Source organism: Suncus etruscus, chromosome 10, assembly GCF_024139225.1.
Source record: "Suncus etruscus isolate mSunEtr1 chromosome 10, mSunEtr1.pri.cur, whole genome shotgun sequence".
Taxonomy (NCBI): Eukaryota; Metazoa; Chordata; class Mammalia; order Eulipotyphla; family Soricidae; genus Suncus; species Suncus etruscus.
The window spans coordinates 88,276,767-88,304,339 of record NC_064857.1 but is presented as its reverse complement, the minus strand read 5'-3'; the positions used below and the strand labels follow the sequence as shown (position 1 = coordinate 88,304,339).

At 43.2% G+C, this 27,573-nt stretch overlaps 1 protein-coding gene and 1 pseudogene across 4 annotated transcripts in view; both read left to right on the top strand.

The window, feature by feature from the left end:
* LOC126020820 (protein-arginine deiminase type-6-like) overlaps positions 1-6,756 on the top strand; it is a 94,274-nt pseudogene extending 87,518 nt beyond the window's left edge.
* The window catches only part of FRMD5 (FERM domain containing 5), a 383,704-nt gene that overhangs the window by 287,275 nt on the left and 68,856 nt on the right, over positions 1-27,573 (top strand). The window lies entirely within an intron of this gene.

Sequence of the window (27,573 nt, the reverse complement as noted above, 5' to 3'; positions counted from 1 at the left end):
TCACCACCATCACACACACACATTTCACAAGCTAACATTTCTTTGTGGTTTCCACTGAGCTGCATGTGATTTCTTTGTTTTCAGAGACTGAATTCCAGAACCATTAGAATTTTGTTTAAGTCACTATATTTGCAAGACTCCTTGAATTTTGGGAAGGGGAACTTAATGTGGGCCCCAACTGAAGGGAAGTTATAGTCTATAGGAAATATAATATACTTATGAATAGATACAGCTCTGAATGGACAATAAGGAAGGCCTCAAGACAAATATAGAAGAGAAATAGGGGCCGGGTGGTGGCGCTAAAGGTAAGGTGCCTGCCTTGCCTGCGCTAGCCTTGGACGGACCGCGGTTCGATCCCCCGGCATCCCATATGGTCCCCCAAGCCAGGAGCAACTTCTGAGCACATAGCCAGGAGTAACCCCTGAGCGTTACTGGGTGTGGCCCAAAAACCAAAAAAAAAAAAAAAAAAAAAAAAGAAGAGAAATAGAGGGCCAGAGTGGTAGCACAGCTTTAGGGCGTTTGCCTTGCATGCAGCTGACCCAGGACAGACACAGGTTTGATCCCTGGCATCCCAGGTGGTCCCCCGAGCCAGGAGCAATTTCTGAGCACAGAGCCAGGAGTAACAAGTGCCACCAGGTGTGGCCTGAAAAACAAACAAAAAATAAAAAGAAAGAAGAGAAATAGAAAACCCATTATGAAGGGAACTTATGTAGACAGAATATATGATTGAATGAGACTTGGTAGAAAACAAGGAGCAAGGAGTTTGCAGTTATAGGGAGATAAGTATATGGGGAAGATGGGGTTAGAGTCTTGTGGCAAAAGTTTTCAAACATTTCAGAGTCGTCCACAAAGGCCATAAAATGGTAAACTAGAATGCCTACCAGTGTCTCCATGAGCCTCTGAATTATTTCCCTGCCAACCAGTGGAACCCTGTATGTTTCTTGTTGCTGCTTTTGACTTATCTGGCTATGAATCAGAAGTGTCTCAATAAAAGTCCCCAAAATTCTAGATATTTTTCCATACACACTATAAACTATATATAGTTTGAACAACAGATAGCAAATATGAAAAAGAGCTCTCAAGATGTTGATATTTTCCATTTCATCTCATTTGCAACCTACTAGAACCCTTAGGAGAGGAGTCCAAAGAGATAATGCAGGGCATAAGGCATTTGCATGGCAAGTGGGTGGCACTGCATAGTCTCTCATGAACTCCTGAGTATTTCTATGTGTGGTCCAAAAACCACCTCCCACAAAAAGTTACTTTTAGAAGATATGCAAGTGATTCATTATAAAGTCTTAACCCTTAAAATGGATTATGTCTTAAAAATGGATTAGGGGGGGCCAGAGAGATAGCATGGAGGTAAGGCATTTGCCTTGCATGCAGACAGTCGGTGGTTTGAATCCAGGCATCCCATATGGTACCCTGAGCCTGCCAGGAGCGATTTCTGAGTGTAAAGCCAGGAGTAAGCCCTGAATGCTGCCGGGTGTGACCCCCCCCCAAAATATATATATATAAATGGATTAGGATTCTTGTTCTGAGGGATATTGTATTATAAGGGACAAGCCTATCTTTTTTTGAGAATTCCTATATCAGGTTGTATATAAATTGTTTGAAAAAATAATATTGGTATGTGAATATATTTATATATACTTGAAAAATTACATCCTGGGGCTGGAGAGATAGCACAGCGGCATTTGCCTTGCAAGCAGCCGATCCAGGACCTAAGGTGGTTGGTTCAGATCAGTGGCATCAAATGGCATCCCATATGGTTCCCCGTGCCTGCCAGGAGCTATTTCTGAGCAGATAGCCAGGAGTAACCCCTGAGCACCTGGCATGGCCCAAAAACCAATATATATATATATATATATATATATATATATATATATATATATATATATATATATATATATTTACATCCTCTTTATAGAACCTGTCTTAGAAGTCAGTCTTATGATTACTACATGAGTCAACCACCAAATTACTGAAATGTTTCCCTCAAGAGTATTTGACATTTAGTAGAAATTTTAATGAAGTGAATATGTTAAAAATTTAAACAATTTTTAATCTAGTTATTTATATTTGAATTTAGAAGAAAGGATAGTTTCAGGTAGGTTTTTTTATTTCCTGGTGTAAAGGTAATGGGGCCTGGGAAATGGCTGAAAGGGCAGGAGCATAGTAAACTTTGCTTACAGAGGCCCTTAATTTGATCCTCAGCACCATATAATTTCTACCAATCTCCACTGGGTATGACCTTAAGCACACCAGGCATCAACAAGTCTGAGTAACTACTCTGAATCTAAGCACCAAACCTTCAGGAAAATTTTTTTTTTTTTTTTTTGGTTTTTGGGTCGGTGCTCAGGAGTTACTCCTGGCTGTCTGTTCAGAAATAGCTCCTGGCAGGCACGGGGGACCATATGGGACACCGGGATTCAAACCAACCACCTTTGGTCCTGGATCGGCTGCTTGCAAGGCAAACGCCGCTGAGCTATCTCTCCGGGCCCACCTTCAGGAAATTTTTACCAGGAGAGAATTTTTGTGCCTCCTAAACACTGCTTGGAAAGTCCCCAAATAAAAAATATTATAGGGCTGGAGAGATAGTACAGCAGTTGCGACACTTGCCTTGCACAGAGCTGGCATCAGTTGAATCCCAGATCCTGCCAGGAGTGACCCCTAAGTGTAGAGCTGAGAGTAAACCCTGAGCCTTGCCGGGTGTGGCCCAAAAAGCAAACAAAAAGTTATTATAATACTGGGTGTGCATGCCTCTCATGTAAGAGGCCCTAAGTTCAACCCCAGCACCAAAACAAATTATGGTGAGTACAGAGATAAATACTGAAAAGGATGCACAATATCCATGTTAAAAGTATTAAAGCACTTTTGACCCCCTTTATTGTCAATTTGGTTTTTTTTTTAATAATTTTTATTGTGAATTACGAATTTTTCACAATAACATTGAAGGTACATAGTGATAATGAATCAGGGCCATTTCCACCACTAGTGTTGTCCTCCCTCCACCCCTGTTCCCGTCATGCATTTCATATCTCCCTCATTTGCCCCCTGGACTGCTATTGTAACTGCTCCCCTCTGTGTCTAGCTTGTTGTAGATTGGGTATCAATTCTGTTGTCGTTGACTTTGGGTTTAGTATTTAAGTATGATCATTTTTTTATTTTATTTTCACTCAATGTTCACACAACTGTTTTGGTCCTGGTACCTTCCTTTTTTTTTTTTTACCCTCAATTCATGAGGCAGTCAATTTGGATTTTTTTTGGGGGGTGGGGGGCCACACCCGGCAGTGCCCAGGGGTTAATGGGTTACTCCTGGCTGCTGCTCCTGGAGGCACGGTGGACCATATGAGACACTAGGATTCGAACCAACCACCTTAGGTCCTGGATCGGCAAACATCGTTGTGCTATCTCTCCAGCCCCCGTTTTTGTTTGTTTGTTTGTTTTGTTCTGGGTTTTTTTGGGTCACACCCGGCAGCACTCAGGGGTTACTCCTGGCTCTATGCTCAGAAATCGCTCCTGGCAGGCTTGGGGGACCATATGGGATGCTGGGATTTGAACCACTGTCTTTCTGCATAGAAGGCAAACGCCTTACCTTCATGCTATCTCTCCGGCCCCATTTTTGTAATTCTTTTTATTATTATTACTATTATTGTATCTTTATTTAAGCACCATGATTACAAACTTGTTTGTTTGTTGGGTTTCAGTCATAAAATGTATACCCCTGTAGGGTACCTGAGACCCACCCATTTCTGGGAGGGGTCTTGGGAACCGGATAATAGGTGTGACCTTACCTGCAAGACCCTCCCATTCCTGGGAGGGGTCTTGGAAGAGCAGAAATCTCACCATATTCGCTGTTTTCTTGGGTCCAGGATTCAGGTCAAAGTTCGGAGCGCCATTGGCGCCATTTGTTGTGTTAAATAAATAACGATGGGGCTGAATGGCGATGGATGGAGGCCTTTATGCTTAGGCCCCAGCCACGTGGCTTCATCCCCCATCCAGCCGGCGAGTTCCAGGCCCAGGTGAAACGCAAAATCACGCACTCACAGGCAGGCTTCAGGAAGAATCATCTTTATTTAGGCCCTAGCCACCACGTGTGTGTGGCCTATCTCATAACCTTTTAAGCATTCAGCCATTCCAGGCTACCCTGCGTCTAAACTCTTTCAGCCATCTTCCTCAGAGTGCCCAGCAGGGCCAAAAGGCAAAGACTCTTAATCCCCTGGCTATCGGGTTTATCTACCTATTCCAAGACCCCTCCCAGGAATGGGAGGGTCTTGCAGGTAAGGTCACACCTATTATCCGGTTCCCAAGACCCCTCCCAGAAATGGGTGGGTCTCAGATAGGTACCCTACAACCCCCTTTCTGCCACCAGTGACCCCCATCTCCCTCCTCCTCCACCTCCTGCCTATCTTCAGGACAGGCATTCTATTTCTCTCACTCACTACCATTGTCATGATAATTGTTAATGTAGTTATTTCTCTAACTACACTCACCACTCTTTGTGGTAAGCATCATATCTTGGGCTGGTCCTTCCAGTCCTATTGTCTCTGGGTATTATTATCAAACTCTCTTTTATTTTTCATATATCCCACAGATGAGTGATACTATTCTGTGTCTGTCTCTCTCCCTCTGACTTATTTCACTCAGCGTAATAGTTTCCATGTTCCATCCATGTATAGGAAAATTTCATGACTTCATTTTTCCTGATGGCTACATAGTATTCCATTGTATATATGTACCAGTTTCTGGCCATTGTCTGACCCCATAGATCTGATGGTGAAGATGACCTCTCCCAGCATCGACATGGATGGGGATAAGTTCCTGATCTCCTACCATCAGCCTGGTCAAGAAGATCCCTCGGTGTTCTACCTCATAGGCATTGCTGTCTCCCTGGATGTGGACATCTACCGCAGTAGGTATATGGAGGTGGTTAATGACAAGCAAGCTAAGAAAAACTGGATGTGGGGCCCCAGCAGCTGGGCTGCCATTCTGCCTGTCACCCATTCTGTAGCCCCACCAACATGGGCCAGAAAGCATACAAGACCACCGTAAAGGTGCTCAATCCAGAATAAATAAAGAACCTGTCCCCAATGACAATGAGTGTGCAGGGTCCCTGCTGCGTTCTGAAGAGATACCAGCTGCTACTGTATACCATTGCATAGGAAGCAAAGAAGGGCCATGTTAATCTGCCTTAGAAAAGTGACTCTGACACATGACTGCCTCCCTTGAGGAAAACTTGTATGAGACCTTCTATGTTGAAGCCATTGAGATCCCTTCTGCCAGCTTCTCAGGACTGATCTCCTATTCTATGTTGGAAGAGTCTCAAGACCTAATCCATCCTTTCCAGAGATCCTGATAGACAAAGATACGGTCATGTCTGAGTTGCTCCTTGCATCTTCACTCGGAACACCCAGATACCTCTGAAGGTGTACCTGTGCAGAGCTGCAGGTCAACAAAGCTGAGTGAGAAGAGTAGCAGCCAGCTGAAAACCATCAACCAGGAGCCCTACCACCTGGGCTGGTAACTGCAGGATGAGATAGCCTTCTGCTACACTCAGGTTCCCCACAAGACTGTCTTCTTGGTTCTCGACATCCTTCACATCTTCATGATGAAAGAATTCCCTATGAAATACTCAATGAGCCCAGGATTTGGCTGCATGACCAAGCCTACTAACAACCACAATGTAGCCAGCCAGCATGGATTCTATCAGCAACTTGATAGTGTTTCTGTCTGTCAAGGTTGAAGGAAAGGAGTACCCCTGCACAGGATCCTCTTTGGCAGCAATTTATACCCCTGCAAAGAAAGTCGGAATCTGAGCAAGGTGCTCTGAGACTTCTTGTATGCCCAGCAAGTGCAGGCCTCAGTGGAGCTCTTCTCTGACTGGCTGATGGTTGGCCACCTGGACGAGTTCATGTGCTTCATCCCCACAAAGATCAAGAAAGAAGGCGAAAAGGACTTCCAGCTGCTCCTGACCAATCCCAGATCCTGCTACAAACTGTTCCAAGAGAAAAAGAAAGAGAACTATTGAAGTATGCAGCTATCTGAAGAAGCCCAAGAGGACCAGTTCTTTCATAACAGGAGGGAGGCCTGCACCATCAACCAACTCATGGTCATTGAGAGCCTCAGGAAGCAGAACAACTATGTAGAGAAATATATCAACCTGAACTAAGACCTGCTGAAGCGGGAGCTGGGCCTGGTGGAGTGCGACATCATCAATGTGGTCTTCTGCCTGGGGCAGCTGACCAAAACACCCTCTAGCCAGTCAGCAGACTGACAAGTTCTTTGCAAGGCCCTACTTCCCCAGCTTGCAAATGATGGTGGTGGGCAATAATTTGGGCATCTCCAGATTTGGGCCCCAAATCTGTGGGATATGCTGCCTGGAGAAGGGGTTCTGCCAGTTACTGAAGCTCCTGAATCTCTTTTTTTTGTTTGTTTTGTTTTGTTTTGTTTGTTTGTTTTGGGGCCACACCTGGCGGTGTTCAGGGGTTACTCCTGGCTGTCTGCTCAGAAATAGCTCCTGGCAGGCACGGGGGACCATATGGGACACCGGGATTCGAACCAACCACCTTAGGTCCTGGATCGGCTGCTTGCAAGCAAACACTGCTGTGCTATCTCTCCGGCCCGCTCCTGAATCTCAAGTGCACTTTCATCGATGACTTTGACTGCTACCTGACCGAAGTTGGAGACGTCTGTCCCTGTGCCAACATCTGCTGGATGCCCTTTGCCTTCAAATGGTGGCAGATGGTGCCTTAACCCAGACTCATGCCAGCCACCCTCCCACAACAGAAATGTCCTGAGATTCTCATCCTGGTCCTGTGAGAGTCCTGAACCCCAATCCTCAGGAGTCAGTCAGGAAGCCCTAGGAAACCCACTTCAGCTAATCCCATTAAAGTCCTTGCTGTTCTGAAAGCAAAAAAAAAAAAAAGTCATCAATTCGGTTCATTTGAATGTTGTAACAAACAAGTTATCTGTCTTGGGCTGTTTTCCTGTGTGAAAGTACCTATCTCCTGTGGCTGCTGTGAAGATGAAATCATATGAATGCTGAACACAGAACCTCCCAGAGTTAGCACTCAGAATCAGTGTCAGCTTTTTTCCTCCTTCTCTCCCCACCTATGGGAGAGTTAAATGAAAGGAGAGCTATTTTAAAGCTGTCAGCTTGGCCACTTGTTAACTTCTCCTACAGCTGGGGTGAAAGATTTTTAAGCACAAGAGGTGTCTGAAAAGTAGCAGGGTTTGAGTTATCTCTTAATTTTCATGTATCCTAGCTCTGCCTTTGCCACAATAACTAGGAATACTGCATTTATCAAAATGTAAACTGTCCCAAGACTCTGCTCGCTCTCTCCCCTCCTTCCCTTTCTTCCTCCCTCTCTCTCTCTCCCTCTCCTTCTCCCTCTCCTCTCTTCTTCCCTTTCCTTCCCTCTCCTCTTCCCCTTTACCCCCCTCTTCCTTTCCCCAGCTGAGCTTCCTTCTCACTATGGTTTTCCTCCTGCCTTTGCCCTTTTGAATCATTTAGTGATTCAGCTAACTTCATTCTTTTTTTTTTTTTTTTTTTGGTTTTTGGGTCAAACCCGGTGGTACTCAGGGGTTAATCCTGGCTGTCTGCTCAGAAATAGCTCTTGGCAGGCATGGGGACCATATGGGACACCGGGATTCGAACCAACCACCTTTGGTCCTGGATCGGCTGCTTGCAAGGCAAATGCCGCTGTGCTATCTCTCTGGGCCCCTAACTTCATTCTTTTGCTCCTCCAATTTCTCTCACCTTTTTTTCTTTTCCTTCATTTCTTCCTATTCCATGATACTGCCTTAAAAGCAGAGACCATAAAAATCATTTTGAAAAAAAACATTTTGAAAGCAAAGTTTTACATTTCTGTTGGATTTTTTGGTAAATTGCCTCTCATAATGTAGCATCTAAACTCTGTAATAAGTAGGTCTAAATGGTCAATTTTTATCTAATTGAAGGTTAATTGGAATGAAATTGAGATGATAGCTTCAAAATATGTGGCATTTGGAACACAGGATAAATGGAAATGTGTGTAGTTGAACATGCCTTTTTGCAATTTGCCAGTAGTTTATTTCCTAAGTAATATTTTTTGCACATACTCTCAGATCTTAGATAAATATCCAGTAGCCATCGTATGTAATGTTCATTGAAAATGAATCACTCAAGATGCATATGCTAGGAAATATAGACTTTATAGGACATAATATAATGAAACAGGAGTCACTTACCAGTGTTCATAAAATTTGACTAGTGATTCAAAAGTAGCTACTTCTTCTGGGGTAAAGACTAGCCTTGCATTCAACTGACCTAGTTTGATCACTGACATGCATATGGTCCTTGAACACCCCAGTAGAGATCCCTGAGCATAGATTCAGGAGTAAGTCTAAGCATGATTAGTATGAGCCATAACCCTCCATCTCTATAAAACAAAAAATAATAATAAATCTAAATAGCTGCTTCTATAAGGCACTTATTTTGCCTTATTCTCTCCCCAGCACCACATGTGATCCTCCAAGCACAGAGCCAAGAATAAGCCCTGAGTACCATTAAATGTGGACCAGAAATAAAAGATTAATTTTTGGGGTTTGTTTTGGGTTTTTTTATTGTTTGTTTGTTTTTGGTTTTGGGGCCACACCCAACGGTGCTCAGGGGTTACTCCTGGCTGTCTGCTCAGAAATAGCTCCTGGCAGGCACGGGGAACCATATGGGACACCGGGATTCGAACCAACCACCTTAGGTCCTGGATTGGCTGCTTGCAAGGCAAACAACGCTGTGCTATCTCTCCGGGCCCTGGTTTTTGGTTTTTGGGTCACACCCGGTGGCACTCAGGGATTGCTCCTAGCTCTGCTCTCAGAATTCGCTCCTGGTAGGCTTGGGGGACCATATGGATGCCAGGATTTGAACCGGGGTCTGTTCTGTGTTGGTCACGTGCAAGGCAAACACTTTACCACTGTGCTATATAGCTCTGGCCCCAAGATTAGCTTTTTAATAGCTACTTCTAGGACTAGAGTACATGAGGTAATTTACTTGCCTTGCATCAGCCAACCCCAGTTCAATCCCCAGCTCCACCTACTATTCCTTGAGCACCAACAGAGCTCACTCCTGATCACAGAACTAGAATTAAACCCTAAATATCTCCGGGTATTATCCCCACCTCTCCTTCCAAAGAAAGTAGGTATTCAAGGGGCCAGAGTAATAGCAGAGCAGGTAAGGTGTTTGCCTTGCACACAACCAACCCAGGTTCTATCTCCAGCATCTCATATGGTCGCACCTGCCAGGAGTCATTTCTAAGCATAGAGCCAGGGACACATTGAGCACACTGAGCATTGTGTGTATCCCAAAAACATTAGGTATTTGGGCCAGTGAAGTAGTATAACTGGTTTAAGGCAATTGTATTGCATGCGGCCAACCTTTTTCTAAAACAATCTTTCCTTTTTCCTCATCTTGTTCTTGTTGCCGTTTTCATTGGTGGTGGTGATGGTAAGTGATGTGATGCTGGGACTTAGACATATACCTATCACAAAGCTAATATATTTTTAGCTTGAAGCTTGCTAAGAGTGGGACTTTTAGCTTATGGATCTTGCTCACTTGGCCACAATTAAAGAAGCCTAGATATAGGGGCTAGATAGATAATGCAGAGGTTAAGACATTTGTTTTGCATGTGACTGACACAAGGTTCTATCCCAGGCACTACATATTGTCCCCTGAGCCCACCAGAAGTGATCTATGAATACAGAGTCAGGTGTGGCTCCCAAACAAAAACACAAAAGAAACTCATAACTAAATATCACTTAGGAACCTCAATCAAAAATTATGAGCAACATTTTGCCATTATCATTAAATAATCCATCTGAGTTAAGAGATACTTCTACCTGGAGGTATAAAGAAAATACAGCAAGTAAAATGTTTGCCCAGCACACAGATGGTGCAGGTTGGATCCCCTGCACCCCATATGGTCCTCTGAGCCCTCTTGGGTGACCCTTGTGCACAGAGACAGGAGTAAACCCTGAACACTGCTGGGTACAACCCTGGCAAAATAAAAATCAAAAATCAAAAAAGAGGCACTGTTGCCTGGTCTTATCCTGCAGTTCTCCTATTCTATATCCACCAAGATGATTCTGATACCAAAAAACAATATCAGCTTCTTGCACACACACAAACACAAACACCCAGGACCAGACCTACTGAAATGCAGTACAGCCTTTCTGAAAATGATTTCTTAGGGACATATATGGAGAATATTCACTGCTTGACAGAGTTCAAAACATGTTGGACATTCAAATTACTTTCTAGGGACCGGAGAGATAGCATGGAGGTAAGGCATTTGTCTTTCATGCAGAAGGTCGGTGGTTCGAACCCGGCAACCCATATGGTCCCCTGAGCCTGCCAGGAGTGATTTCTGAGCATAGAGCCAGGAGTAACCCCTGAGCACTGCCGGGTGTGACCCACTCTCAGGTCTCCCTCTTCCCATTCAATCAATCCCCTTGCTCTCTCTTATAAAGCAAAACTTTTGAGGGCCTCAAATCTGCAGCTCTACTCAACAAAGGCAGAATGGATGAATCCTGCAACAGCAGAATTCCTTCTCTTGCAGTATGGTGATATGAATGGCATGAATATAAGCTTGTAATTTATAGTTCCTCCTGATAGTGTTAGGTGTTTGTATTAATAGAAAAAGAGGGGCCGGGCGGTGGCGCAAGAGGTAAGGTGCCTGCCTTGCCTGCGCTAGCCTTGGACGGACCGCGGTTCGATCCCCCGGTGTCCCATATGGTCCCCCAAGCCAGGAGCGACTTCTGAGCGCATAGCCAGGAGTAACCCCTGAGCGTTACCGGGTGTGGCCCAAAAACCATAGTCTGAACTTACCTAGGTACTTTATTTACACACATTTTTAATCCTCTCCATTTTTCAAATGGGAACTTCAGTCTCAGAGCCACTCTTTACACCCTAGCATATGACCTCTGGGATATTCTTCACTTTAATTTTAAATGTGATAGAAAACACGAAAGCTATATCTGAAGGTCGTCAGTGGGAGAAGCAACAAGAGGAGAGATGGGGTTGTCTTGTGTTCAGGAGGGAAAATGTGGGGCTAGTGTGATTGTGGAAAAGGTTTCAATTATAGTTATGTTGGATGGGACAGGTGGACTTTGGGGATAGAGATGAGGACAATGATATCTCAGGTGTCCTCTTCTCCTGGCATAGTGGTCCAAGAGCCACCTTTCTGCTTCTCAAATGTTCCCAGTTCATTTATCAAGATATGATAGCTTCATTTATTTACTCAAGCTAATACAGCAGATACTTTGGAAGTCTGGATGATGTGAGTTTAAATCCCTGATCCCCTACATGTGTTAAGTGTAAATTAAATATATTAAATATATAGTATTTATTAGATATATATGTTGGGTACCACCCAAGCACCATGTTTCTAAGCTTTTAGGCTGACAGGTCTGATGATGCAGGATAATGGCAGAGAAATAATTCACAAGCAGTCAGTTAAAGTTTTATCAGAGTCATCTCGCTTTATTCCCTCATGGCTTTTCTCCACCATGAGTTTCTGCACCATGTCTGCCTAACTCATGTTTTTCTCTCAGGAGCTCTCTCTGTCTTCCCTTACTGCTTCTCTGCTAAACGTTCTGCTGTCCCTCTCTGCCTTTTGCTTTTTTCTGCTCCTCCTGTGCTTCTCCCAGGCAGCCTCTTTTATTCCTTATTTAAAATAGCCTGCCCCATCCCAGGTGTGGGTGGGTCTGATTCTCCAGGTGAAATTAACATCTCTAAAGAGGTTAGGGAAACAGGAAGTTGGTAGCAGGACTACATTTCCACCTTTCTGTTTTAAACAAACGAACAAAAGCAAATGTTACAAAACTTTTGTTCTCCTGTTCTCCATCAGAGGAGGAACTCCATATCTGAACTTAAAGCATCAAAGTTTAAATTGTATACAATTCTTATTCTTACAATTCTTACAGTTTTAGGGCCAGAGAGATAGCATGGAGGTAAGGTGTTTGCCTTTCATGCAGGAGGTCATCAGTTCGAATCCCGGAGTCCCATATGGTCCCCCGTGCCTGCCAGGAGCAATTTCTGAGCCTGGAGCCAGGAATAACCCCTGAGCACTGCCGGGTATGACCCCCCCCCAAATCAGTTTTTCCATTTCTTATACTTATCATAATATTTTTTCCTAGACTTCTCTGAGCATAAGCATTAGAACTTTTCTGCAGATACACCGATAGTTTGAACATTCTTAGCATCATTATACACCAAGCACCGTTAATAAGTCTAGAATATCTGAGCTCCTTTCCATAAACTTCTCTAAACAAAATTAAAGAACATTTCTGCAGGTAATAGTTTTAAAATAAATTGCTACATAAGATACAATAAAGCATCATAGAAACATTCACGAGGATAGATAAAAACAGTTAAAACTAACAACATTATGCATTTCCCTGAAATTGTGCGAACTAATATTAAAACACTAAAGTTAGATACAAAATTTTTCATTGTAAATATTTAAAATTAAGATAGCAGGCCAGAGAGATAGCTTAGTAAACTTATCTGCATGGAAGAGGCTTAAGTGCTCCCCCCCCAGAAAACAAATATTTTTAGTTAAAGGTGCACTATATACCTTGGCCTTCTCCTATCCTTTGTCCCTTTCATTGTTCCAGATGAGTAAGGTTAAATGAATTGAGGGATACCAGGAATATAAAGCCCTTGACAAAATTCGTTTTCTAAAGCGAAGCAATTTCATTAAGCAGACCTAAATTTAGATCATCAAATCCCCATGGACTCTGAAAAGCAAGTTGTTAAAACTCATAATGAGTTTCAGTGTTGCTACATTTGGAAATGTCTATATCTCAGCAGTAGCCCGTGTACTGGATCTCTGTCTAGAAGAATTGTAGAAGAATGGTACAAATATGACCAATTCCTCTCTTTGAGACTATCGACACTTCAGATATTAGTTAGAATTCCATATTCTTGACCTTTGTAAATTGTTAAGTTGTAAATCTCTAGCAGTAATAATTTATAAAAAAGCATATAGGCAATACCCTGATGACAGGTCAGAAATTGATAATTTAAAATATTGAGGATAGTTAGAAGAACCAAAGATAGAAATGGTCCCCCATTAATCAGGAAAATAGCTCAAAGGACTGGAACATTGGAAGCCCTGTGTTTTGTTCCTGGCACAAATAGGCCCCTTAGTACCACCAGCATAGCTCTGGTGGCCCTGACACTGCTGAGCCAGAGAAGAGTCTGGCAGGACTGGCCAAATGTGACCCTAGAGATCATTCTCTTCCTGCCTTTCCTCTCACCCCCTAGCAACCATCCTGGGTTTTTCTTTTTTGGTTTTTGGGTCACACCCAGAAGCGCTCAAGGGCTACTCCTGGCTCTAGGCTCAGAAATCGCCCCCAGCAGGCTCAGGGGACTATATGGGATGCCGGGATTCAAACCACCATCCTTAAGCATACAGGGCAAACACCCTACCGCTGTGCTATCCATCCAGCCCAGGGTTTTTTTTTTTTTTTTGCTTTTTTGTTTTTGGTTTTTGGGCCATGCCCGGCTGTGCTCAGGGTTGCTCCTGGCTATCTGCTCAGAAATAGCTCCTGGCAGGCACCGGGGACCATGTGGGACACCGGGATTCAAACCAACCACCTTAGGTCCTGCTGTGCTATATCTCCGGCCCCAGCCCAGGGTTTTTCTAATAATATCTTTAAACTCGAGAAAATGGAAATGAAGTTTTTGAGATTCAACTTAAAGTAAAAACATTTTGCAGCTGCCATGGCTAATTTGATAGTAAATATGGGCATCAGTAATTTACTTAATAGATGTCTTGAATAAAAATCTTAGAGGTTAAAAATATGCCTTCCAAATTCCTGTTAAATGTTCAAATTATTTTCCTATGGCCAGAATTGCCTCAAGATGTGAAAGCTACTCACAGCCTAGAGTAAAAATTAGTGCTGACTCATAGGGATATAACCTCGGAACACAAAAACGCAATACAAAAATGCCCTCTGTACTCTTATGTTCATTGCAGCACTACTTACTATAGCTGAAATTTGGAAGCAACCCAGGTGTCGATAAGTGGTAAAGAGACTGTGGTACATCTATACAATGGAATACTATACAGCTGAAAAATAAAATGAAATTTGCTTATATATGGATGAACATGGAGATTATTATGCTGAGTGAAATGAGTCAGAGGGAGAGTGATAAGCATAGAATAATCTCACTCATGTATGGAATAAAAGGATAATAAAAGACAGTGTGGGAATGGTACAGAGATAATTGAGATAAGGATTAGGAGAACCAGTCCATAGTCAGAAGCTTGCCACAAAAAGCAGAGTGCAGTTAAAGAAGGGTCTACTGTGAAAGAGACATGCATGGCACCTCTTCATTAACAGTATTGCAAACCACAGTGTCAAAAAAGAAGAGAAAGTGTGTGTGAAATAAAATGCCTACCCCAGAGGCAAGTGGGGGAGCATAGGAGGGAGGGTGAGAGGAAAACTGTTGACATTGGTGGTAGAAAATGCACGCTGGTGAAGATTGTATGTACATTGTATGACTAACTCAATCATGAGCAACTATCTGTAGAAAAAAACTATAGTATGAACAGCCTTGTTTAAATTAAAAATAATTTTTAAAAAGTAAATTTAATTTTAAAAAATGTAAGAGTAACTGGAAAAAAATCAGTGCTGACACAGAGTTGGGACCCATTAGCAAGCAACCTATTTGGTTGCCGTTCTATTGACCAGTCTAGAAACAGGGTAGTTGGAATAGTATTTGCTTTGATTTTTACTGCCTTTGTTCAGTCTTGATTCATATAGTTAAGAGTATGCAGTTTGAAGGATTAAGCATACCAAAAAGATTAAAATAACCTTTCAACCCAGACTAAAACTAAATCTAAAACTTACTCTAAAGAAATTTCTGTCTCTGTGGAAACAATTTCTGTTTTGCTTTTGGGTCCATACTAGGCAGTGTTTAGGGCTTAGTCCTGGTTCTGAACTCGAGGATCACTCCTGGGGGTGATAGTTTGGGGGACCATATGTGGTGCTGGGATTAAATCCAGATCAGCTGCTGCCAGGCAAGCATCCTACCCACTGTATATCACTTTGACCCCTATAGGAATGTGTTGGGTTTCTTTTCCTTTTTTTTTTGTTTTTGGGCCACACCCGGAGGTGCTCAGGGGTTACTCCTGGCTGTCTGCTCAGAAATAGCTCCTGGCAGGCACGGGGGACCATATGGGACACCGGGATTCAAACCAACCACCTTTGGTCCTGGATCGGCTGCTTGCAAGGCAAACGCCGCTGTGCTATCTCTCCGGGCCCAGTAATGTGTCTTCTATTGGAATTTTTGTTGGTGTGTTTATGGTGGTGGTGCCAGGAACTGGGTCCAATACCCCTCACACATGCAAGATGTATTTTCTACCATTCTGTCACATTCCCCTTGCTGATTTCTATGCTTGCTAACTGAATTCAACCTCGGTACTTACAAGGAAATGTATTCTAGCAAGTATCGTTTTTAAAAGACAAAATTTGCCAAAACAATAAGCTCTAAAAATAAATCAGTGTACTGACTGATCCAAGAAATTTTAATTATTTCCTTAATTAATTCACTAGTCAAAGCCTTAAAGGAATTAATGACCCATTCACCAAAGTCATTGTGCTAATGCTCAATTTACTGATCATCTTCAACATTTCAGCCTCCTTGCTGAGCTGAAATAGTTCACTGAACTATTTCTCACTCACTCTGCTTCTTAATATTAAACAGTTAATAAAATTTTTTTTCTGGAGTCAGAGAGTAAAGGGAGGAGATCAGGATATTCAAGGCATTTACCTTACATGCTATCCAATCCCTAAAACTGTTTATAGTGCCTTAAGCACTACTCACATTCAGTCCTGAGTAAATGAATAGCACCTGAGCACTGCCAAGCCTTCATTTCTTACCCTCTCTAAAAGAAAAAAAAAAAAAAACCTTTTATTGTGTAATCAGAGAGATAGTTCAAAAGACGCTGAGTTTGGCTCCTTAAATCATATGCCCTATTCAGTCCTGTACTTGGTGTAGCTATACTCAACCTCTAAGACCAGTTTGTAAATAATTTCACTTGCGATGCCTTTCTGAGTTTTATTCCCATTAGGCCATCTCTAGATTTCATACAGAGCTGTATGAAATACAGAGATATATAGAGATATTTCATTCCATTGTTATTTTGAAAGATTATTCCCGGGGTTGGAGAGATAGCATGGAGATAGAGTGTTTGCCTTCCATGCAGAAGGATGGTGGTTCGAATCCCAGCATCCCATATGGTCCCCCAAGCCTGCCAGGAGCGATTTCTGAGTGTAGAGCCAGGAGTAACCCCTGACCACTGCTGGGTGTGACCCCCCCAAAAAAAAAACGGAAAGATTATTCCCTCCCCCAAAGGTAAATTCATTCTCTGATTGATAGAAAGTTAAGTGTATCATCCCATCATTCCACACCTGTATTCTCTCTCAAAATAAAGAATAGTTATAACCAAAAAGGGTCTCATAATAACTCTGAAATTGCAGGTAAGACTTAAGGACACTGGGCCGGCGAGGTGGCGCTAGAGGTAAGGTGTCTGCCTTGCAAGCGCTAGCCAAGGAACGGACCGCAGTTCGATCCCCTGGCGTCCCATATGGTCCCCCCAAGCCAGGGGCAATTTCTGAGCACTTAGCCAGGAGTAACCCCTGAGCATCAAATGGGTGTGGCTCGAAAAACCAAAAAAAAAAAAAAAAAAAGAAAGACTTAAGGACACTAAGAAAGTTGCCCACAGCAAGTTCAACTGACTGCAGTTACATAGATGCCAGAGTTTGATCCTTTTCTAAGTGAGATATTTAATAAACCAAAAAAGAACACCCCAGATAACAACATAGGAGATGCTACCTGGGAAGAAGATCTCACAGAACCAAATAGTAGTATACCATTTTGTTGAAGATTATTTTCTTGTCATATGCCAATGATTTCCTCAGGCCTAGTGAATAGTGAATAGTGAAAAGTAAGGATATCTGGAGTGTATGAAGAAAGAACAAGATTGGGGTCAGAGATAGTACAGCAGGTAGGGCTCTTGCCTTGCATGCAGCTGATCCAGATTTAACCCTTTACATATCATCGGTTCCCTAAGCCTGCCAGAAGTGATTCTTTGTGTACAGAACCAAGTGTAACTTCTAAGAACATCCAGGTGTGGCAACCTATAAAATCACAAGATTGATTATAGCCTTGTATATAGAAAAATATCATATTTCCCCTAGATCCTGTCTCCCCTCCCCAGTCAGACAATTTTGAAATGATTGCCTGATCTATAATATCCAGAATTTAGACATTTATAAAAATTTTTAAAAAAAATTTTAGGGGCCGGAGAGATAGCAAAGCGGTTCAATTCCTGATATCCCATATGGTCCACAGCCTGCCAGGCGTGATTTCTGAGTGCAGAGCCAGAAGTGATCCCTGACCACCGCAAGGTGTGGCCCAAAAACCAATCAATCAATAAATAAATAGAGTTTAAAATAAAATGTTTTTAATCTAAAAGAAAAAAAAGTAAGAAATTTGTCTTTAAATGCTGTTCTTTTTCATTGTCTTCAAATGTTGCTGTTTGTTCCTGGTTTTCTTTTTTTTTTTTTTTGGTTTTTGGGCCACACCCAGCTGTGCTCAGGGGTTACTCCTGGCTGTCTGCTCAGAAATAGCTCCTGGCAGGCACGGGGGACCATATGGGACACCGGGATTCGAACCAACCACCTTTGGTCCTGGATCGGCTGCTTGCAAGGCAAACGCCGCTGTGCTATCTCTCCAGGCCCTGTTCCTGGTTTTCTATTAGTTGTCCTTGTGGAGAAATTCAGCATCTCTAGTATGTGCTTTTCCAAAGAGAGTGTGCTTCTGATTGAAGCGAGCAATAGTAGTAGTATCTAAGACATCCAAAGAATTCATAAACACAGGGCGGAGAGATAGCCTGGGGGTAAGGCGTTTGTCTTTCTTGCAGAAGGACGGTGGTTCGAATCCCAGCATCCCATATGGTCCCCTGTGCCTGCCAGGGGCGACTTCTGAGCATAGAGCCAGGAGTAACCCCTGAGTACTGCCGGATATGACCCAAAACCCAACCCCCCCAAAAAAAATTCATAAACACACACGAAATAGTCTTTGCAGGGCTGGAGGGATAGCACAGAGAGTAGGTGCTTGCCTTGCATGTGACTCAGGTTCGAAACCCAGCATCCCATATGGTCCCCCTGGCACTACAAGGGGTGATTCCTGAGTACAGAGATAGAGGAGTAATTCTCAAGCACTACCAGTGTGACCCAAAATTAAAAAATAAAAAAGAAAGAATTGGTCTTTGCTGTACTTTTAGACATATTAATGGGATTATAAATCTAACCCAAAACTGTCTAGAACAATGGAGCTGTAGATTACTTCTGCAGGAACCATGTTAGAAAATGCCATTTTAGCATAATGGAAGGATGCTGAATTTTGAAAGCAGGCAGGCCTGGGTTTGAGTCCGCCAGTCTGATAATGTGGACCTCAAACATGTCACTTTATTTTTGTAAAATAGAGTTAACAGAAACCTCCCTTATGGAATTTTTGTTAGTTTTAGATATAAATGTCTTAGACTGCTTTATACATGATTGACACTAGAAATCAAAGTGTTTATTTGGTCTGTGTCCATAGTGATATAATGATTTCTATCCTACCCAGATCTCACTTCAAGGGATATTGGCAGTGGTTCAAAAGCCATGGCTACTTGAGACAGAAAAGTATAAAACACCTGACTCCTTTGGTTCAGCTTGAACAACACTAAAGGGCCATTCTAGCTTTAGAGCTCCCTATGGTTCAGCCAAATGAACATAAGACCTGCTTCATGAATACGATTCTCCCACTGCCCAGTCAGCTTCTTCTACTCTTTCCTTTGGTTTTTGGGCCACACCCATTTGACGCTCAGGGGTTACTCCTGGCTATGCGCTCAGAAGTCGCTCCTGGCTTGGGGGACCATATGGGACACCGGGGGATCGAACCGCGGTCCGTCCTAGGCTAGTGCTGGCAAGGCAGACACCTTACCTTTAGCGCCACCGCCCGGCCCCCTACTCTTTCCTTTGGATGCTGATCCTGAACATACTTCTTACAAGCATTCTATATGTTAAATGCTATAAAGTGACTTGCTATGGGCATTTGGGTATCCAGTCTTTTGTCAAATACTCCTTGATCTGAGATACTAATTCCAAATAAAGTCCTGGGTCCTTTGATCAAGTTTCATGGCACATTTTTAGAAGAATTGGCAAAACATCAGAAAAATTGAGGAAAAGAAGAAATCACTAAAAAGATGGCCAAGGCATTTGATAATTCCAGTAATTTTTTAGAGGCATTTTTAATTTTTTTTTTCACAAATCTTCACAGTGATATTTAAGGTACACAGTGACAATAAATGAGGGCCTTTCCACTACCAGTGTTGTCCTCCCTTCATCCCTGTTCCCAAGTATATATCCCTTATCTCCCTCCTTTATCCCCCAGAATACTAGTGTAACTAAAAGCATATATGCAGTTCCATTTTACTAGTTTACTAGTGGTTTCTTAAAGGTTTAGAGTCAAAGGAGCACTGTAAAAACAATGTGAGTGGCAATTATCGTTTGCATGGGCCCACCAAAGTATGGGGGTCATGGAAAGGAAAAACTTTGGCCTAAGTACACAGAGACCCTACCCTTGAAGTTTCCTGACATAAGACCATTTCTAGGCTCCAGGCAAACTAGTTTGTCCAATCCCAGTCATTGTCTGTAGTGCCCATACAGTTATATTTTTCACAGTCTCTGTTGTTGGTATCATGTTTCTGTATTGAAAATCCTGGAATCTGTATATCCTACATTGAAGTCTGGATGGTGCGGGGCGGTGTCTAATTTCAACTCACAATTGAAGGGCAATGCAGAAAGCCCTGTCTAGTACGCAGGTCGTTGTTGTTGTTGTTTAAATCTTCTCAGTGTTAAGGGAAGACTCTTTTGAGAAAATCGATGTCAGAGCAGCAGTAGGGTCTTCCCTGGTAGAGGATTGCTTCCAGGTGATGTCATAGACAACTTTGGATGTTTCGTAGATGGTTTCCCTGGTTCAGGGGTGACTGGAAAATGCTCAAACCTCTGAGGCCTGTGCCAGGTCATCATGTCAATGTTCAGGGTGTAAGGTTTCATTGCACCACAAGATTTGTGTGCTCCTATCTCTATTAGATAAGAACTTATTTGTATGTATAGTATTTTCCATTTTAATGTGCCCATGCAAACAAGGAATAATTCCAACTAGTATTATCAGCACATAAGGGGGTCGCCAAACAAGTCCAACAATCCCGTGACCTAGTTCAAACATAAGCATTAAACTGAGGGACTCTTTCACCAAAGTTCCTTATTGAACAGTTCACAAAGAGAAAGAAAGATAAAAAGTGGGGAAAATAAACAATCTAACTTAAGACAGTGGACACAATTGTCACCGTTTAAGAAAATTTGTGTGTTCCCATCTTTATAAGATAAGAATATGTTTGTATATAATTTCCCATTTTAATGTGCCTATGCAAAGGAAGAACAGTATCACATGGCGAGATTGGAGCCTATGGGGATGCTAGAACAAGTCCAACAATCCAATTGACTTGATTCTTATATAAACGTTAAATGGAGGGACACTTCTACAAACTTCCTTATTTAACAAATTACAAAGGGAAGGAAAAATAGAGAGGGACTCTTTCACCAAAATACCTTATTGAACAGTTCACAAACAGGAGAAAAGATAAAAAGTGGGGAAAATAAACAATCTAACATAAGACAGTGGATTCAATTGTCACCGTTTATGGGAATTAATCAAAAACCTAGTATGGTATCAACCACAGTTACAAAATGAGAAAAGGAAGAGGCCAAGAGGTCGCTGGGAGTAAACAAGTAGGTAAAGAGTACTGGCCTCTTCCCAGCCTGAGAATCCATTCTCTCATTTTTATTTTGAAAATATATGGTACCCCCACCTGAACTGGTCTCTTCCCAAACTGAGAGTCCATCCCTCATTTTTATTTCAAATATATATGGTACGTGCAGGGCACTAGCCCCCACACGGTTTTTGAAGTGGAGACCAATGAGAGAGAAAAAATTCCATTGGTTGTCACGACATAATGTCCCGACATACACCAGTGCTGCATCAGCCCGCCATCCACCCCATGTGTCCCCCCCCTTAGTGTTGGGAGAGAAAGGGGGAAAGCCTGAAGATCATGATAGAGTCCACCTGGGCCGGCAACCAGGGAAGGCCTGGAGTAGGGGGGGAAATAGGGGAACAGCTGGAGGCCTTCCAAGCCTCGAAGCACCCCCCCCCAAGCTAGGGAAAATGCCTCCGGTATAGGGTGTCCCCCAACCCAATACCTGAGAAGAGCAGGCCTCCAGGATCAAAACGCTGGAAGCCAGCTATCTGCCCAGCCCCTCCCTGTGCTCCTCCTCCCTAGAGTAAGGACTGGGGGGAAGCCTGGAGACCCCTAATAGGGTCCCCCCAGAACCCACGGCAGGCCACCCGAGGTGGCACTCAGGCCAGGCCTAGAGTCCAGGGGGAAGCAGGGGAACGGCTGGAGGCCTGCCAAACCTCGCAGCACCCCCCAAGCTAGGAAAAATGCCTCCTAATTCCAGTAATTTTTTTTTTTTTTTTTTGGTTTTTGGGCCACACCCGGTGCTGCTCAGGGGTTATTCCTGGCTGTCTGCTCAGAAATAGCTCCTGGCAGGCGCGGGGGACCATATGGGACACTGGGATTCGAACCAACCACCTTTGGTCCTGGATCGGCTGTTTGCAAGGCAAACACCGCTGTGCTATCTCTCCGGGCCCTAATTCCAGTAATTTAAAAAAATAAAACCACCCAAGATTTTATTTCACATGAACGTGGAAAGGTTTTTCAATTTCAGCTCCCTAAAAAGAGCTTTGCTATGAGATTCAAATCAACATTGAGCCAATGTAATTATTTGGTATTGGTTTATTTTTTTTCAGTATTGAATTTTTTTTGAAGCATGGTCAACCATCTATTTTTTTAATATCTTTATTGAAGCACCATATGTTACATAGTTATATAGTTTGTAGTTGGGTTTCAGTCATAAAATATACACCCCTCCCTTTTACCAATGCAACCTGCCTGCCACCAATGCCCCTCATTTCCCTCTTTCCCCTCCCTGCCTGTCTTTTTGTTTGTTTTGTTTTGTTTTGTTTTGTTTGGGCCACACCCGTTTGATGCTCAGGGGTTACTCCTGGCTACGCACTCAGAAATCGCCCCTGGCTTGGGGGGACCATATGGAATGCCGGGGATCGAACTGCAGTCCGTTCCTTGACTAGCGCTTGCAAGGCAGACACCTTACCTCTAGCACCACCTCGCCAGCCCCTCCCCTGCCTGTCTTTGAGACAGGCATTCTATCTCTCACTCACTACCATTGTCATGATAGTTGTTGGTGTAGTTATTTCTCAAACAGTATTAAACTTTTTTTTTTTTTTTTTGGTTTTTGGGTCACACCCAGCAGTGCTCAGGGGTTACTCTTGTCTCTCCGCTTAGAAATCACTCCTGGCAGGCTCAGGGGACCATATGGGATGCCGAGATTCGAACCGCCATCCTTCTGCTGCAAGGCATGCTATCTCTCTGGCCCCCAGTATTATACTTTCAATACATTTTCCAATGATAAGATTCTGTCTAGAGACCTTTTTTGACATATGACTCTATGTCATGGCCTAAGCAGTGACTGAGCCTGGCTGTACTGCCAGCACCTTTCTAATACCCAAGATATTTAGGCTAGAAGCCCCTTATCTCATTCTACCTATGAGGTTCGATCAACAAACTAGACAAAAGGTAGGACTTGAGAGGCCAATCCTGAAAAGAATTTCTGGGATAAAATACATTCTGCTTTACACAGGGATGTGAACATCAGCAATAACCCCACATGCACCATCATGGCTCTTATCTGGTCTTTCCTCCATTCATCTCACTGGGTAGTAAGACTCAGTAGAGAAGAGCTCACTTGTCAGATAAGCTATTGCTACTCCTCAGTCTGGTCACTTTCATCTAGAAGTTAATATAAACTTTTGGTTTTTGGGTCAGACCTGGCAGCGCTCAGGGATTACTCCTGTCTCAATGCTCAGAAATCACTCCTGGCAGTCTCCAGGGACCATATGGGATGCCGGGATTCAAACCACCATCCTTCTGCATGTATAGCAAATGCCTTACCTCCATGATTTCTCTCCAGCCCCTAACTGATAAAAACTTTCTAAGGATCATATGCACCATGTATGTAAACCACAATTCCCTCTCTCCTTGTAGAGGACATGAACACAGGAAGGCAGTTGTGGGCTACAGTGAGTGAATGCCTTGATATTAGAGGAAAGAAATCTGGTGTCTCCCAAGTCACTTTTCAGATGTTTCTGAGTCCTGCCTGTATCCCCCCAGTCCTAAGAACAGTTGAGATTTCTTGCCTGAAGAAGACCATTGGCAGGTATTACGTGTTTTTCCCCATGATTTGTCCTCTATTGTTTGACTGCCAAAGAGTACAATGTTCAGTGAGTAGCAGATGGTCAAGATTTTTCAGTGGTGACATCTCTAGAGTGTTGGTTTAATGACTCCTAGAGAACTTTGGTATCAACATTGATAGCCCCCACTGTGGGGAAGTACAGAGATAATAGGGATAAGCCAGAGGCCTCATGGCCTCCTCTGCACTTATTCCTACTTTTCAGGCTCAGGGCCTTTAGGAAGATCACTGGAACATTTCCAGAAGTATGGCCTCCTGTTGTTCCCTTTATCTTGGCCCTTAGGGACCAAGACCATGCTTCTCTCATGCGCTAGGAACCTGATCATCACCACCCACATTCCTGGCACATAGGAAGTTCATTTCTGGATCAGAGAAAATAGTACCAGGCTAGGCAGTTGCCTCGCATCCTGCCAACCCTGGTTCAAATCCCAGCACCCAAGGTCCCCAAGAACTACCAGGGAGTGATTCCTGAGTGTAAAGCCAGGAGTAACTCATAACCACTGCTAGACATAGCTCAAAGTGACCTCCCTACACACACACAAACACACACACAACCAATAAAAAACATTTCCAAAACCAAGAATTATTTATAGTTCCAGGGGGATTTCTAGGAAATCCCTCACATAGCTCACAAGTTCAGACGACAGATAGCTCTTGCCTCAAAATAAAGCCCTGATCTTGACATTTGGGTTATAGGAAATAGTGAATTGAGGGCACGGAGGAGAGAGAGGTATAGCTCTTCTGAGAAGATTCTGCAAAACTTATAGAAACAATAGATGATCTAACGGAATTTTCCCATCACTCTTAATGGAATGTAAAATGACCAGTCTTATGGAAGAATTATAGTTTCACATAATGGTCTCTACTGCTTCAGACCTACTAGAGGCTTTTACTAGAATTGAATGGATTCTACTTAGTTCCAGTTCCCATTTACTTTGAAAAATGTCCCCAAGAGCTTTCAATTAATTAAACTAGCAATAAATGTCTTAATAAACATCTACCTTGTAAAACTAGTTGATTACTTTTTTTTAAAAAGTTCTTAATCCTCACTTAAGAAATGATGGGCCACAGGCATCATTGCTCTGGTCAATAATAACAGAATCAGACTGTTTGGGCACATAAAGGTTCATAAGATCATTTACAGAGAGGGAAACTGAAGCTCTCAGAGAGGGAATGACTTGCTTAAGAAATCAGACTCAGGGCCCGGAGAGATAGCACAGCGGCGTTTGCCTTGCAAGCAGCCAATCCAGGACCAAATCCCGGTGTCCCATATGGTCCCCCATGCCTGCCAGGAGCTATTTCTGAGCAGACAGCCAGGAGTAACCCCTGAGCAATGCTGGGTGTGGCCCAAAATCCAAAAAAAAAAAAAAAAAATCAGACTCAGAGGGGCTGGATTGGTGGCACAAGTGGTAGGGCATTTGCCTTTCACATGGCCAACTCCGGACAGACCTGGATTCAATCCCTGGCTTCCCCAAGCCAGGGGCAATTTCTGAGCACATAGCCAGGAGTCACTGACCCTGAGCGTCACTGGGTGTACCCCCCCCCAGACAAATAACAGTATTCTCTGAGCTATATCTATATCCAATACCCATCCCCACTCATGAAGGGACACTTTTCTCAGAAAGAGAGAGAAAGAGAGAGAGAGAGAGAGAGAGAGAGAGAGAGAGAGAAGCCTGATCACAATAGGCAAGTACAAGTAAGACTACAAAGTTTATAGGATATAGCTGCAGGGAGGAAGTAGCAGCAGGCAATGGTCAGAGGCAACTGCCAACACGTATTTTAGACCAGGGACAGAAAAGTAAATATACTGAAAGACTACCAGTGACAGAAAGAAGTTGAGAATGACAACTTTCTCTAAATCAGATGTAATTGTAACTACCAGCTTTATTATTGGATCATCTTGTTTATGCAAAAATACAGTCGATTTTTGGGCTGTCTACCACCTTTGGGGTGGGGGTGGGGGGCAAATGATAATTGGGGCTTGAATCAAGCAGCCAAAATTAAGTAGTTGCCCACTCTCATGATTAGCAGAATTGGAATACTGACAGGAAGGAACTGAGTTGTTCTGTAGTTTTTAACTCACAAGCTAGATGCTCTAAGAATGGGACTAATACGTTTGTGGAAAAGGGAAGGTAGCAATGAAAGTGAGAACTGCACAGGCCTGTGCAAATAGGCCCTTTCGTCCCAGGTAGGCTCTGTAGAGCTTTAGACTATCAGCCTCAGCATCACTTGGGAGCCTGTACAAAATACAAATTCTTGGGCTCCAGCTGAGACACACTGAGCCAGAAACTCTAGGGAAGGTTCCCAGTAGTTTGTCTGAGAAACTGTCCAGGTGACTCTTAAGCTGGGCCAACTGAGGAAGTCCTAGTTCAGAGGGGGCTAATGGCTCAGAATTTGTAGTTCTTAAGGAAAGTCCTTCAGATGCACTAACTAACCATATACATCTTCCTTTTCCTCTCTTGTCCTTTTCCCTCTACTGCTGGACATTGGCTGTTGGGAGACTTAGGGTTTGTCCCACTTTTGTAGGCCTCAGTATTTACACAGTGAGTCACCTCACCACCATCTGTTGGGCACCCTCCTTCTTCTGCACTGAGTGCTGTTGTTCCAGTGAGGTTATTTGTGCTTAGTGCTGAGAAAGGCAGCATTTGTAATGGTAAATTTGTGCCACCAGTGGGACCACAGAGCAAGAGCACAGGCCCTGGAGGCCTACTGCAGAATTCTGTCTGCTGTAGTGAGTGGAATTTTCAGAAAAAAAAGAACAGGAATGACCTGTATAATTCTAGCTAGGACACTAGGAGCTGAGTGGCTAGGTGTGCTCTGGGGAACCAGGATTCCAGTCAGAAATATAGGACACTTCTTGTCAACCCTTCACCCCTTACCTGCCAACTGAGTGCAGTCACTAAGGATTCAGGGAAGAGTCAGAAGCTACAATTAGCTCCAATAGTTCTAAGATTAGAGAGAACCAATTATGTTTTGAGAGACATTAAGACTCTAAATTGGGACCGGAGAGATGGCATGGAGGTAAAGCATTTGCCTTGCATGCAGAAGGAGGGTGGTTCGCATCCCATTTGGTCCCCTGAGCCTGCCAGGAGTGATTTCTGAGCGTGAAGCCAGGAGTAACCCCTGAGTGCTGCTGGGTGTGACCCAAAAACAAAAACAAACAAAAAAGATTCTAAGTTAATTGAATAAAATATACTTTGTCAAATTATTGTTTCTTTTTTATTTTAATAGCAATGCCAAGGTATTCAAAGGTCTAATGTCTATTGCAATGACATCATACTCCATTTCCCACCTCAACCAGCTCCTTCCCCAGTGTCATTTTAAGATTGCAATACAGGGGCCGGAGAGATAGCATGGAGGCAAGGCGTTTGCATTGCATGCAGAAGGACGGTGGTTTGAATCCCAGCATCCCATATGGTTCCCCCAAGCCTGCCAGGAGCGATTTCTGAGTGTAGAGCCAGGAGTAACCCCTGAGTGCTGTTGGGTGTGACCCAAAAACCAAAAAAAAAAAAAAAAAGACTGCAAAACAAAGAAAGTTCAGCTAGATTTAGGAACAGGCCTAAGGTCACAATCCACAAGTGGCCTTGACTCCATACTTCATGTTCATCCTGTTCTGTCTCCTTCACAGAGCCTTTGCTCTTTTTGTCACCACCTCACCTCCTAAGGGACACAAGTGACCCGGTAGAAGAATCAAGGAGACCATATGTGCCAGGACTCAGAAAAAGTACCTCAGGCATTTATGCAAGTTTCCATCTCCACATTGGCTGTATTCATTGTTGTGGGTCAATAAAGAGTTTTCTGCTAGGAGGAGGGAAAGGAGAGAGTAACCAGAGGGTTAAAAAAATGTAAGACCAGCTTGCCAGACTTTGACCCCCTGTCATCCAAATGACTCCCTGCAAATGAGAAATTCCAAGATTTGTCAAATAACATGTGCATTTGGAAAAAATTCCAAAGTCAAGTGCTTTGTCAAACCATTCATAGTGTTGAACACAGAGGAAGTCTGTTTGCCCCCAAATTCTGGATTTCTTTCCAAATTATCTGGCAATTATGAGAATCATAGTTGTATATGAGAGAGAGTGAGAGAGA